The sequence below is a fragment of the Rana temporaria genome, chromosome 6 (assembly GCF_905171775.1).
Source record: "Rana temporaria chromosome 6, aRanTem1.1, whole genome shotgun sequence".
Lineage (NCBI taxonomy): Eukaryota > Metazoa > Chordata > Amphibia > Anura > Ranidae > Rana > Rana temporaria.
Genome location: NC_053494.1, coordinates 24,619,107 through 24,631,744, shown reverse-complemented (window position 1 = coordinate 24,631,744; position 12,638 = coordinate 24,619,107). Strand labels below are relative to the sequence as shown.

The following is a 12,638-nucleotide window of genomic DNA, read 5'->3' as shown; positions in this document are numbered from 1 at the left end:
CACTGTGTATGTGTTTACTAGTGTAGGGGGGTGTGGCTGTAGGAATGACGTCATCGATCGAGTCTCCCCTATAAAGGGGATCACCCGATCGATGCAGCCGCCACAGTGAAGCACGGGGAAGCCGTGTTTACACACGGCTCTCCCCGTTCTTCAGCTCTGGGGAGCAATCGCGACGGAACGGCTATAAACAAATAGCCGCGCCGTCGTCCCGGATCGCTCCCCGAGCAGACCCGACCTCCGCATGTACCGGGGGGGTCCCGATTGGACCCCCCACCCACGTCTAGCAGAGGACGTACAGGTACGTGATTGTGCCTGTCCGTGCCATTCTGCCGACGTAAATGTACATGAGGAGGTCGGGAAGTGGTTAAGCCTATGTTTGTCACGTTTTTGTCTTATTTTTGTTTGAGCACGTTTTGACACTCCTGCCAGTAAGGGGTGTCACCCTCGGGCGCTGGGGATAAGTTCTCCCCAGGTCCGTATGAATGACGTATGAATGGACAGCAACATCATTGGGGCCTTGACGCGGCGTTGCTGCTCCCTAGTACCATGCGGGGTACTTCGGTCTAATCCAATGTGATGTGGATGTGGGGTGTGTGTGTTAGGGACCACAGTGGTGTGCATTCTCCTTGTGCCATGTTTAATGTGTGTGTTTACGTTCAAAGATTCGTTCCACGAGACATCTCCTGACTGCTGTACCATCAGCAGATGGGGTATCCTCAGGCAGGGGGGGATTGTCGGGTTCGGGGGTCAGGTCATCACGTATGTCAATCTCCAGGCCCTTTCTCACTGCGAAGTTGTGCAACACGCAACATGCAGCGATGATCTGACACACGAGTTTGGGGAATACAACAGGGTACCCCCAGTATTATCCAGGCATCGGAAACGGGACTTCAGGAGGTCAAATGTGTGTTCCACCACTCCACGGGTACGTGCGTGTGCTTCATTGTATTTTCTCTCTCCTGGGGTTTAGGGGTTCCGGAATGGAGTCATGAGATGGGGTCCAAGTGCATATGCAGAGTCACCTGGAAGGGAAAAGACAGGAGAATGTTAGTCATGCATGTGCCCCTCGTGATGTCTGCATCATTGGGTCGGACAGTCATGCCTGACACCCATGTCACTCACCAACCAGCCAGCTGTCCCCATACACGTTCTGTTCAAATTCTGTGGAGATGTTGCTCTGACGGTATATGTAGCTGTCGTGGCTGGACCCTGGGTGTTTGGCACGGACGTGCCATATGAGGCCTTGGGCATCCACTATCACCTGTACATTGATTGAATGCCAATGCTTCCGATTGCGGTATATGTGCTCTGTCTCATGGAGGGGCTGTAGTGCCACATGGGTGCAATCAATGGCCCCCACGGTGCGTGGGAATCCGTCAATTAGGCAGAAATCACGCATTGCCTTCAGCCGCAGGTCCTCCTGGGTGGGTTTGATGATGTGGTGGGACATGCGTCTGAGGATTGCGGGGACAACCTGGTGCACACATCTGAGAGAGTGGGTAACCGCTCAAAGAGAACCAGGTAATCTGATTCCTGTGGTCCGAGCCAAGGGTGCAGGCAGTGCAATCAAAATGCAGGTTTAGGATGAAGGAAAAAAGCTGGGACAGCCGCACTCCAAAAAAACTTCTCCTTTAATTAAAAATCACAAAATACATGCCACAGCAAAAAACAGCACAACAAAAGAAAAGCTGACGTTTCGCACTATGCCTTAGTGCTTCTTCATAGCTATTACGCCGGCGTAACTTCTTTGAGAATATGGCCCATACAGTTCAAACGCAGGAAAATGACACCTATTGGCAAAAGTTCTGAGTTTTTTTAAACTTTATTTCAGATGGAAAACAGAAAATTGTACCATACTTACCGTAATTTTCTTTTCCTGGTGCCTATCCATGGCAGCATACCTGTGACAAGCTCCGCCTTGGCTCCTCCCTCAGGACTAGTGAATATTATAAAAGAGTTGGTTAGCACAGCCCCCACATTCTCCGCAATATAGAATACCGAGGGTATGCTGCCATGGATAGGCACCAGGAAAAGAAAATTACGGTAAGTATGGTATGATTTTCTGTTTTCCTGGTGCCTCCATGGCAGCATACCTGTGACAAATAACTAGCTGAGATGGGTGGGATGATGCTTAGAGGTTTATTTAAAAACAAGTTTTTTATCATCATTTAAAAGAAGAAGCAAAAGGCCTATTCGCCCTCTGACTGCGGAACTCCACCGATGAAAAAGAGCTCGACTCGGCAAATTTTTTTTAGAAACGTATGTTGGGACGCCCCAGTCGTTGCCCTGCCAATAGCTTCAATTGACACACTCGCTCTTGCCGCCCAAGAGGCAGAAACCGCTCTGGTGGAGTGCGCCCAGACTGCCAAAGGGGATCACAGTCCTTTTGCCCTATACATCTTCTGGACGAGCCACGAGGCAATCGTTCTTGCTGGCGCCTCCATGCCTTTGTTTTTCAACCTAGGGGATTATAAACAACCTAGTAGAATCCCTGAAGGATGCCGTATCCTGCGGATGGCATCTGAAAATGGAGGCAATGTCCAGCTCGTGAAGGGAACCTGAGTCCCGTCTTGAAAATGTTGGAAGCGCCCAAGTTTTCGACATGTTCGAGGATGATATGACCTTGGGGCTAAATCCCCGTACAGTTCCGAGTTCCACTCTGTCAGGATAGAATATGATATGATTATAATTCGCTCCTAAGGTAGGAGTTCTGAAAACATGTCTGCCAGAGATTATGGCTATAAAGAAGGATAGCTGCATGGTTAGATTCCAAAGCGATGCTGACTCCGAAGAGGCAAGAGGTGGATTGGCTAAGGACTCCAGGATGATAGCAAGGTCCCGAGTGGAAAAGATTGTTTAGTTGGTGGTCGGATCTTTGACGGCTTTGAAAAATTGGATTATTAATGAATCCTCTGTCCATTTTAACTGGTTGCTGCTGAAATTGCCGCTACCTGCACCCTTAGTGTACTCAAGCAAGACCTAGGTCTAAGCCTGCCTGCAAGCATTCAAGAATTTGAGAGGATGATGGAGAATCTGGAACGCAGCTTCTGCCAATCATGAAGGCCCAGAACTTGATTCGCACCCTGTTTGTGGTTGCACTGGATGGACTTGAGTCTTTTCTCAACCTGATCAACAATGTAACTATGTAAGCCTCTCATATATACTGTTTGTGGATGGCTTTCTTGCCCTGAGCAGGGTTGCGATAACTTTGTTGGGACACCCTAGGGATTGGAACCTTTCCCTTTCATCTGCCAGATGTGAAGATCCAACCTGTGGGGAACTGGATAGGTGCGACGTACTTATGACAGGAGAAAGGTATTATTGGAACCCTGACTGAAGGCTGGGTATTCAAGTACATTGTTGTGGGAAACCAAGGATCTCTTGGCCAGTGCGTTAGGACTGCTATCACCATCATGGTTTTTACCATGAGGCTCCCCAGGAGCCTTGGAATGAGAGGCCCTGGAGAGAAGGCATAGACCAGATTGCAGGGATCGCATCTACTGCTTCCGCTTGGGGATGAGGAGGCCTCGGGACGAACTTTGAAATCTTGGTATTGAATGCTGTTGCAAATAGGTCCGGCTCGAGGGGACCCACTGGTCCACTATCTAGTTGAAAACTTTCTGGTGCAGAAACCATTCTTTGGAATCAACGAACCCCCTTAGATAGGTGGACGGCCCTTGAGTTGAGATAACTGGGCAGATAGGCTGCTTTTAAGTCTTTAGATTCCTTTCTGCCCAAAGGATTATTGTTTTCACTTCCCTCAGCAGGTCCTGCTGTGCGTTCCTTCTTGTCAGTGCCTATAAGACACTGCAGCCCTGTTGGCCATTCGGAGATGGGAAGTGGGTTGCCTGTACCTCAAATTTCTAGTGCTAGCAATGCAAAAGGAAGGTTTCCCAGACCTCCAGGATCTTCGATACCAGGCATGTTGTATGGAAGGACCATCTTCCCTGCCCTGAGATCTGGATTTAGTGTGAGCCCCCACTGGTATCGGTAGTAGTTGTGATCCAGTTGACATGTCCTAATGGATGTGATTTCATAAGTGTGCATTTCTTCATCCACCAATGTAGACTCCTGAAAATACAGGAATGGCTGCTACCTCTGTAGCCAAAACTGAGCTAATGTCTAAACACAATTGTGCAGATAGAGCTCTTAGTTAAGAGACAAACTGCTTGTCCCAAAAGATCCTACAGAAGGGACTCCCTACCTTATAAGCGCGTTTAGCTGTCCAAGAGAAGGGACCGCGTCCGGGAGAGGCTTGAACCCGGACGGAAGCTGCCGAATGCAGAAGGTAAGGACAACTGACCAGAATTCACTGCCATGAGGTATGAGGAAAAAAAGGAGAATGTGGGGGCTGTGCTAACCAATTTTTTTATAATATTCACTAGTCCTGAGGGAGGAGCCAAGGCGGAGCTTGTCACAGGTATGCTGCTATGGAGGCACCAGGAAACATTGCTACCGAGCTTCTAAATCTCTGGTCTGGACTTTCCTCCTCTGTGTCAGTAATCAGGACTCCTATTGATTACTGGAGGAGGCGTGGTGGAAAGGAGGCCCGCCCATTTCCCATGATCCCTCTCTCTGTGTTCCTGGTGATTTGCATACAGATCTCTCATCTTCTATAGAGATTTATGGGTCTGATGAACATGATAGTTGATATTCTTGTCTCTCTTCATATTCTCTAGCTTGGTGTATATGATGGAAGTGATATGGAAGATTGTAAATGATATAAAATATAATGAGGGGTGGGCTCTCCATCAGGTGACCAGGATAGGTCTCTCGGTGGGGCGTTCTCTCACCCCCTTTATCAGGTATACTCTGGTTTCTCTTCAGAACGCAAAAATCTTTCGCCTTTTACTAAAGATTTCCGTGGAGAGGAACAACTATGAGTTTTCAACAATTTTTTGAGGCCTGGTCACTGACCAGGCTAATTATACTGGTGAAAAATAGAAAAAGATTAAATTAATAGAAAGAAGGAAATGGTGAGGAAACCATTAAAATGAGCACAAAAATCATTTTACAGAATTTTACATTTACTATCGCCACTTATACATACTTTTTTATAACATTGTAGCAATCTACATTCATGTTCCCTTCTTCCTCTAAATGTAATCCTTTTCTATTTTTCACCAGTATAATTAGCCTGGTCAGTGACCAGGCCTCAAAAAATTGTTGAAAACTCATAGTTGTTCCTCTCCACGGAAATCTTTAGTAAAAGGCAATATTTAAGTTTATTTTGCAAAGCAAATATACAAAAATCAAATACTTTTGACACTTTTAGTAAAAGGCGAAAGATTTTTGCGTTCTGAAGAGAAACCAGAGTATACCTGATAAAGGGGGTGAGAGAACGCCCCACCGAGAGACCTATCCTGGTCACCTGATGGAGAGCCCACCCCTCATTATATTTTATATCATTTACAATCTTCCATATCACTTCCATCATATACACCAAGCTAGAGAATATGAAGAGAGACAAGAATATCAACTATCATGTTCATCAGACCCATAAATCTCTATAGAAGATGAGAGATCTGTATGCAAATCACCAGGAACACAGAGAGAGGGGTCATGGGAAGAATGGGCGGGGCCTCCTCTCCACCACGCCTCCCCCAGTATATGAGTATACGAGTCCTGATTACTGACACGGAGGAGGAAAGTCCAGACCAGAGATTTAGAAGCTCGGTAGCAATGTTTCCGTCTGAAATAAAGTTTAAAAAAAACTCAGAACTTTTGCCAATAGGTGACATCGTTTGAACTGTATGTTTTTAACCACTGCAGCTCCGGACGGTGCGTTTTTTGCAGTGAGCAGGCTGTTTTTTTTGCGTTACTTTAACTGACAATTGCGCAGTTGTGCAACACAGTACACAAATAATTATAATTTTAAGCATATATTTATTGGTTTGTGTAAAAGTTATAGCACCTCTACAAACTATGGGATATTTTTATGGATTTTTTTTTGTTGCTAGTAATCAGTGGCGGATGGTGGGCAAACAGTACCCCCACCGGTCGGCGGTCAGGTGGGTCTGGTGCAGAAGCTTTCTCCCTGGTGTAGAGTGTCATGCCCGCCCCCTCCCTTGAACTACAGGAGAGAGAGTCAGGGTGCTCTCTACGTTGCAGATAGAGAAAGGAGCGTCCTGACTCTCCGGTAGTCCAAGGGAGGGGTCAAGCACGACACTCCACACCAGGGAGAAAAGCCTTGCATTACTGTGTGTAGTTACAGACAGAAGAACAGGAAGTGAGGATTTCTCAGAAGAAATAAGGACATTTAAAAGTAAAATGGAAGGATGAGGTAAGTGAAGGAGGACTGCACTAAGGTAAAGGAAGCTATTTAGGGGGGGAAAAATTACCTTTACAACCCCTTTAACATCTTCAGAAAACAGAGGGGATGATCTGCATCTGTCATGGTGCTGCACATGTGACCAGTTATGACACCAACCATTTTTAATGGTTTGACAGTTTGGTTGAGGAAACAAGCAAATGTGACAGTTAGCATTTCCAGCATTCCAGGAATTATTTAAACAGTTAAATGGATGGGTTTAGTTCTGCTTTATGATTTACTGCTGTTCAGGGGCTCTGGGTTCAGCAAAATGGCAGCCTCCAACAAGAAGAAACAGGAGCAATGCTGGAGACAATTTACAGCACACACTAATTTTGGTAGCATAATTATTAATGTGGAATGTATGTTCTTTGCTAAAGAACATTATTTTTTATAAAGTTGTTATGGGTAAAGTTCTGCTTTTAACCATGCTTTAACCATTTTTTGTTTACAAGTTTAAATTGGTATTTTTCGCAGTTCCAGTTCCAGAAAAAAAATAGAGTATGCTGCATTTTTCCTGCACTGGACTGTACTGGAACGATGTAAAATGCACCAAAAACGCACTGGAACACACATGTCCTTATTTAGAGCGTAACTTTTGTTGAGAAAAAAATATTATCCACCACGCTTCCAGCCAGAGAATGTCTCAGCATTCTGGGGTCGCTATCAGCAACCATCCCTATGGTTCAATGGGCCCAGTGGAACACAAGACCTCTCCAGATATCAATCTTGAACCAATGGAATGGCGTATCGATGTCTCAACGAATCATCATCCGAAAGGAGGTCAAACAGTCTCTATGGTGGTGGACCCGGTTGTACAATCTAAAGAGGTACAAACGTATAGTCACCCCCCCTCAGGAGGTGATCACTTCGGACACCAGCAAGGAGGGCTGGGGAGCACACTACCAGCAACTTGCAGTCCAAGGCCGTTGGTCTTTCGAGACACTAAACGTAGTATCGAACATCCTGGAGATGAAAGCAGCGTTCCAAGCTCTCTTGGCTTTCAGTCCTCTCCTGAAAGGGAAAGAAGTCCTGCTGAAAATGGACAACAGGGTGGCAGTTGCCTATATCAACAGGCAAGGAGGCACCAGAAGTCGTTCCATAATGCAGGAAGTCCGCCCAGTTCTCGAATGGGCGCAAGTGAATCTGTTGGGGCTAGGAGCGATGTATGTACCGGGACCCCAGAATCAGCTGGCCGACACCCTAAGCAGGAGCCTCGTTTCCCACAACGAGTGGGCTCTGAGTTACCAAGCTTTCTCCCTCATAACAAAAACTTGGGGCATGCCGGATGTAGACCTGGCAGCAACTTTAGACAATGCGAAGTACCGGAGGTACCTGACGAGATTCCCCTGCCCGTTAGCGGAGGGGATGGATTGCCTGCAGCATGAGTGGAAGTTCCGTCTGGGGTACATCTTCCCCCCCGACACCTCTCATACCGGGATTTCTTCTCAGACTCAAGAGGTCGTCATCTACGATAATAGCAGTCCTTCCCTTTTGGCCGAGACGGCCATGGTTCACCACTCTCCTTCAGCTCATTACCGCTTCCATCAGCAGCAGACCTACTCTCCCAGGGGCAACTTCTGCATCCATCCCCGGAAAGGATGCATCTGACAGCCTGGAGGTTGAAAGGACTAGGTTTCTAAACCAGGGTTGCTCCCAGAAAGTGGTAGAGACACTTCTTCAAGCCAGAAAATGCACCACCAACAATACCTACAAGAAGATCTGGGAGATGTTTCTCTCAGTTGCACAACAACAAGACTGGAACCCGTCATCTCCAACAGCTGCTCAAATCCTTGAGTATCTCCAGTTAGGCCTAGATAAAGGCCTTGGGTCAAGCACTCTAAAAGTCCACGTATCAGCTTTATCGGCCATGACAGGAGTCAAATGGGCACAGGAACCTCTCATCATTCAATTCCAGAGGGCCTGCTTAAAGATAAGGCCTCCCAGAAAACCTTCCTTCCCGACATGGGATCTTTCGGTCATACTGGAAGCTCTAGCGTATAAACCATTCTCTCCATTGGACAACATCTCCCTGTGGGACCTAACGCTCAAGGTCACCTTCTTGATCGCAATAACATCTGCAAAGAGAGTCTCAGAGATGCAAGCCTTACTGGCAAAAGAACCATATTTGATCGTCTATCCAGACAAAGTAGTCTTAAGACCATCCGATCGGTTCATCCTGAAGGTATCATCCTCCTTCCACTTTAACCAGATCAACTTTACTGCTCTCTCCACCGATCAAGGGGGATCCACATCCATTGGATGTAAGAACCAACATCCTAGCCTACCTCTCGGCAACCAATGATCTTAGGAAATCAGAAAACCTCCTGGTCATCCCACATGGATTTAGAAGAGGGCAAGCAGCAACCTCTCGCACCATCGCGGCTTGGCTGGTAAAAACCATCAAAAAGGCCTACTCGCTGAGCCAAGCACAAACACCTGAGGGCTTGAAGGCACATTCCACAAGGGCGATGGCGACCTCCTGGGCGGCCTACTGCAGAGTGTCCTCGGAAACGATTTGCCAAGCAGCGACTTGGTCATCCAGAAACACCTTTATTTCTAATTATAAGGTGGACTCTGCCAGATTGTCTATGGCAGAGTTTGGACGAACAGTTATTCAGTCCAACACCTCTATTCCTTGTAAATAAAACATTATCTTTATGCTCAGACCCACCCAGTTTGCAAGTTATTCACCCAAAGGTGTATGCTGCCATGATGCGACAGGAAAACTGGAAATTTTATACTCACCTTTCCGTAATTTTCCTTTCCTGTCGCATCTTCATGGCAGCATACAGATGCCCACCCATCTGAGGTGAGGTATATATATACTGAGAATATCTGGGCGGGGGCCCTCTCTGGGCTTATCAGGTTGTGGGGGCGGAGCCACAACCCAAAGGTGTATGCTGCCATGAAGATGCGACAGGAAAGGAAAATTACGGAAAGGTGAGTATACAATTTTCCGTTTTGTTGCAGATTCCTACCTTTTATTATTCTGAAGAAATCACTGTTTGTTCCTCTGTACTGAGTGGGTCTAATGGGAGTGGTTTCATAATTATCAGTCAGCTGTGCAGCTGCAGAGCACTAACGAGGAAATCTGCTGGGTCTGCATCCCTTTAGACGGGTTCCAATTGGGAGTATCTCACCAAAAATGAAATTTCTGTTGCAGGAGATGCCTGAAATCTGACTTGTATCTTAGTGAAGACTTCTGGGAAAATCAGTAAGCCAATCAAACAAGCAAGAAATTATGTTCCTGGGGGGTGTTCAGTATACATTCTGTATACAGAACAACTCCAGATAGCCATTCTGCAATGCATTTTCAGAAAATTACAGCGGCTGCAGATTGGAAAGGAAAGGTAATTTTAAATAACACTCAATTACAATAAGGCCTGGTTCACACTAGTGCGTTGCTTTTTTGAGCTGCGTTGTCGTTGCAAATTTCTCTAGAGGGTGTTCTGCAGATCAACTGCGGTTTAGCTGCAGATCAGGTGCGAATTTGGAGACCTGGGAGAAGTTCCGGGTGAGAGGAGAGTGGGGGAGAATTGTATTGAGCTGAATGAGAGAAATTCCTGCAGAGAACTGAACACATGTGCGAATTAGATGCGTACCCATAGAAGATAATGGGACTGAATTCGCACCTAAGCCGCACCGCAAGACATAAAAACCGCATGCGGTTTGGAGGCAATACGCAGTGCGGATGCATCGCACATATGTGAACCAGCCTCATTGAAAACAATGTATTTTGAAATGTCCTGCGAATTAGATGCGGTTTAAACCGCACTCAATTCGCATAGGTGTGAACCTGGCCTGAGACTTGTGTCACAAATATATGTGCTATATTATTTATTATTTTTTGTATATTTGCTATTTTTTTCCCACGAAAGTGGAGTTACCCTTTAAAGCGTTTGTTAACACAGTGGTTGTCCCGTGTCATTTGGACCCCTGTAACACCTAAAAAACCTGTCTGATCCTGCCAATTTCTCCCAACCCCCCTGTAAACTGACCACGGTGTATAATAGCTGCTGAGACCTGACACTTTTTTTTTTTTTTTTTTTTTTTTTTTTGAAAAGCCTATGGCGTGTGAACACACCCAAAAAACTCCACCCGGTGCAGAAAAAATGTGCACACACATAAAGAGTGTTCACAAAAACGTGCAGACGGGTGCAACGTCAAGTGGTCCTCCTGTGAAGAGGGACCCATAACCCTGATCCCCCGGGGCGTTAGGCTCCAGACGGGGACTGAGGTACTGTGGTCCGAGCAACCGAAGCCGACACGGACCCAACTTCCTCGGAGGGACTGCCGAAACAGAACCCTCCCAGTACTAGGTGGGGCTCCCCCGAAGGGAGACCCCATGAGAGCAGGCGAACTAAGCCAGAAGGCCATGTCCACCCACTCCCAAGACGTTCAGGGCTGGCCCGAGGACCCGCACCCTACTAATCACACAGTGACAAAACGTGCACAACAAAAAAAGACAAAAAAGTGACAAACACAGGCTTAAATAAAATAAAGTGGGGGAAGGGATAGTGGAGAGGAGAGTGAAAGAAGTGGCCATTGTGGTGAAACAATGACCAGGCCCTCCGGCCAGGAATAAAAAATTCCTCCGGTCCTAGCCAAAAGGCCCGGCCCAGGAGGCAGGTGCTAAAAAAAGCGTGTATCTGGTGCAGTGACCGTGGTATCCTTCAATCAATGTGTCCCTCACACACAGTGATCTTCAGATACCCCTGGACTGCCACTCCAGGGGCACATGCACCATAGGCTTTTCGTTCCATATCCGACCCCCCGACTGGCCAGTGCAGCCCTCCACCCCCGTCAGCTAGAGAGCACTTCAAGGTTTTCTTGGGGAGAACTGCCGCTCCAGTTAGCAGCCTCCACCAATACTAGCCCCTCCAGACCCTCCGTCAACCCAGCGGATTTGCATGGTTCTACCCCGTCTTACCACAGGGCATTACCAGCTCCTCCAACCGGATCGCCGACAGGGATAGCACTTACACCAGCCAGCCAGAAGGCCAGACTAGAACTCGGCAAAAAGACCAAGACCAAGCGCAGTACCCATCCCCACCAGGAGCACCCTTCCAGATGGCTCAGACTCAACCATGGGCCGGCCCCCAGTATTCTGTCGGGCAGCACAGCGTAGTCCCTGCTGAAACCATCCTTCCAGGTGCAATGACGTCATTGGATTGCATCCACCCTCCCCATGTAGGAGGTGCTTCAGCGCTCCGCTGACAACTGATGAGGACAGATACCACACCCAGTCCTAGCCAAAAGGCCGAGAAGCGGCAGGGAAGACAACCACGATCAGCACAGCCTAGAGTGTGCAATAGCTGTGCCTCGCCCTGGGAGAACCACCTTCATGATCATGGTGTCTCCCCTGCCAGGTAAGTCATTTTTTGTGGTCATTTTATGTGCCTCCGTCATCAGCAGCCTGCTATCTGATCTCCTCTCTGCTCCTGTGTCCTCCTCCCCTCTCTCCTCTCTGTCTGTGTGCGAGCCGCCCCTCCCCCTACTGCTGCTCTCATAACACTAACCTGTATACACGATCAGCACTGCCTCCTATTGCAGTGTTTCACTCTTTGAATGATTTATAAATATAAATGCTGTAAATACCTAATTTTAGAGCAGAGATTGCGATCACATGACCAGCCAGCTCCCTCCTCCTCTCCTCCTCCCCTCCAGACTGACATCAGCAGAGGAATCTCAGCACATGCACATCCACCCCACAGACTGCTCTGCACACACTCAGCCCGCCCATTACATGGCACAGTAAATAGTTCCTTCCAAACAGTTCCAAAATGAGGTTTCGCCTAGGGTGTCAAAAATTCTTGCACCAGCCCTGTTTGCACCCAGGTACCTGCAGAGATGGAGGCGCCGAAGTGCCAGATTTCTCCCCTCCTTCTGGCAGTGCTGGGGGGAGGGGCCGCTCCTCTTCCTGACACAAGGGTTCTAGTTTTCAGTGGCAGCTGAGTGCTGACGTGCAGAAATAAATTCATCACACTGGGGCCCGGATTCAGAAAGAATCACCTATCTTTAGGCGGGCGTAGCGCATCTCATATGCGCTACGCCGCCGTAACTTAGTCAGGCGAGTAGTGTATTCAGAAAGAAGTTGCGCCCGAAGTTACAGCGGCGTAACTCAAAGTAGGCTGGTAGGGGACGTGTTGTATGGTAATGAATCGTGACCCCACGTAAATGACGCACCTAACGAACGGCGCATGCGCGCGCATGCTCAGTATCACATTGAATTTTCTCCGTAAATTACGCCGGCCCAATGCTTAGTCGACGTGAACGTAACCTACGCCCATCCCCATTCACAGACGACTTACGCAAACGACGTAAA

General features: G+C 47.6%; 3 non-coding genes across 3 annotated transcripts; 1 reads left to right on the top strand and 2 right to left on the bottom strand.

The window, feature by feature from the left end:
- Window positions 1-4,807: 4,807 nt before the first annotated feature.
- Window positions 4,808-4,923, top strand: LOC120944547. Its single transcript, XR_005750411.1, has one exon. It is a non-coding gene; the product is annotated as a U5 spliceosomal RNA (small nuclear RNA).
- A 211-nt stretch (window positions 4,924-5,134) lies between these two features.
- Window positions 5,135-5,245, bottom strand: LOC120944555. Its single transcript, XR_005750417.1, has one exon. It is a non-coding gene; the product is annotated as a U5 spliceosomal RNA (small nuclear RNA).
- A 6,286-nt stretch (window positions 5,246-11,531) lies between these two features.
- Window positions 11,532-11,690, bottom strand: LOC120944498. Its single transcript, XR_005750398.1, has one exon. It is a non-coding gene; the product is annotated as a U1 spliceosomal RNA (small nuclear RNA).
- Between the last annotated feature and the right edge of the window lie 948 nt (window positions 11,691-12,638).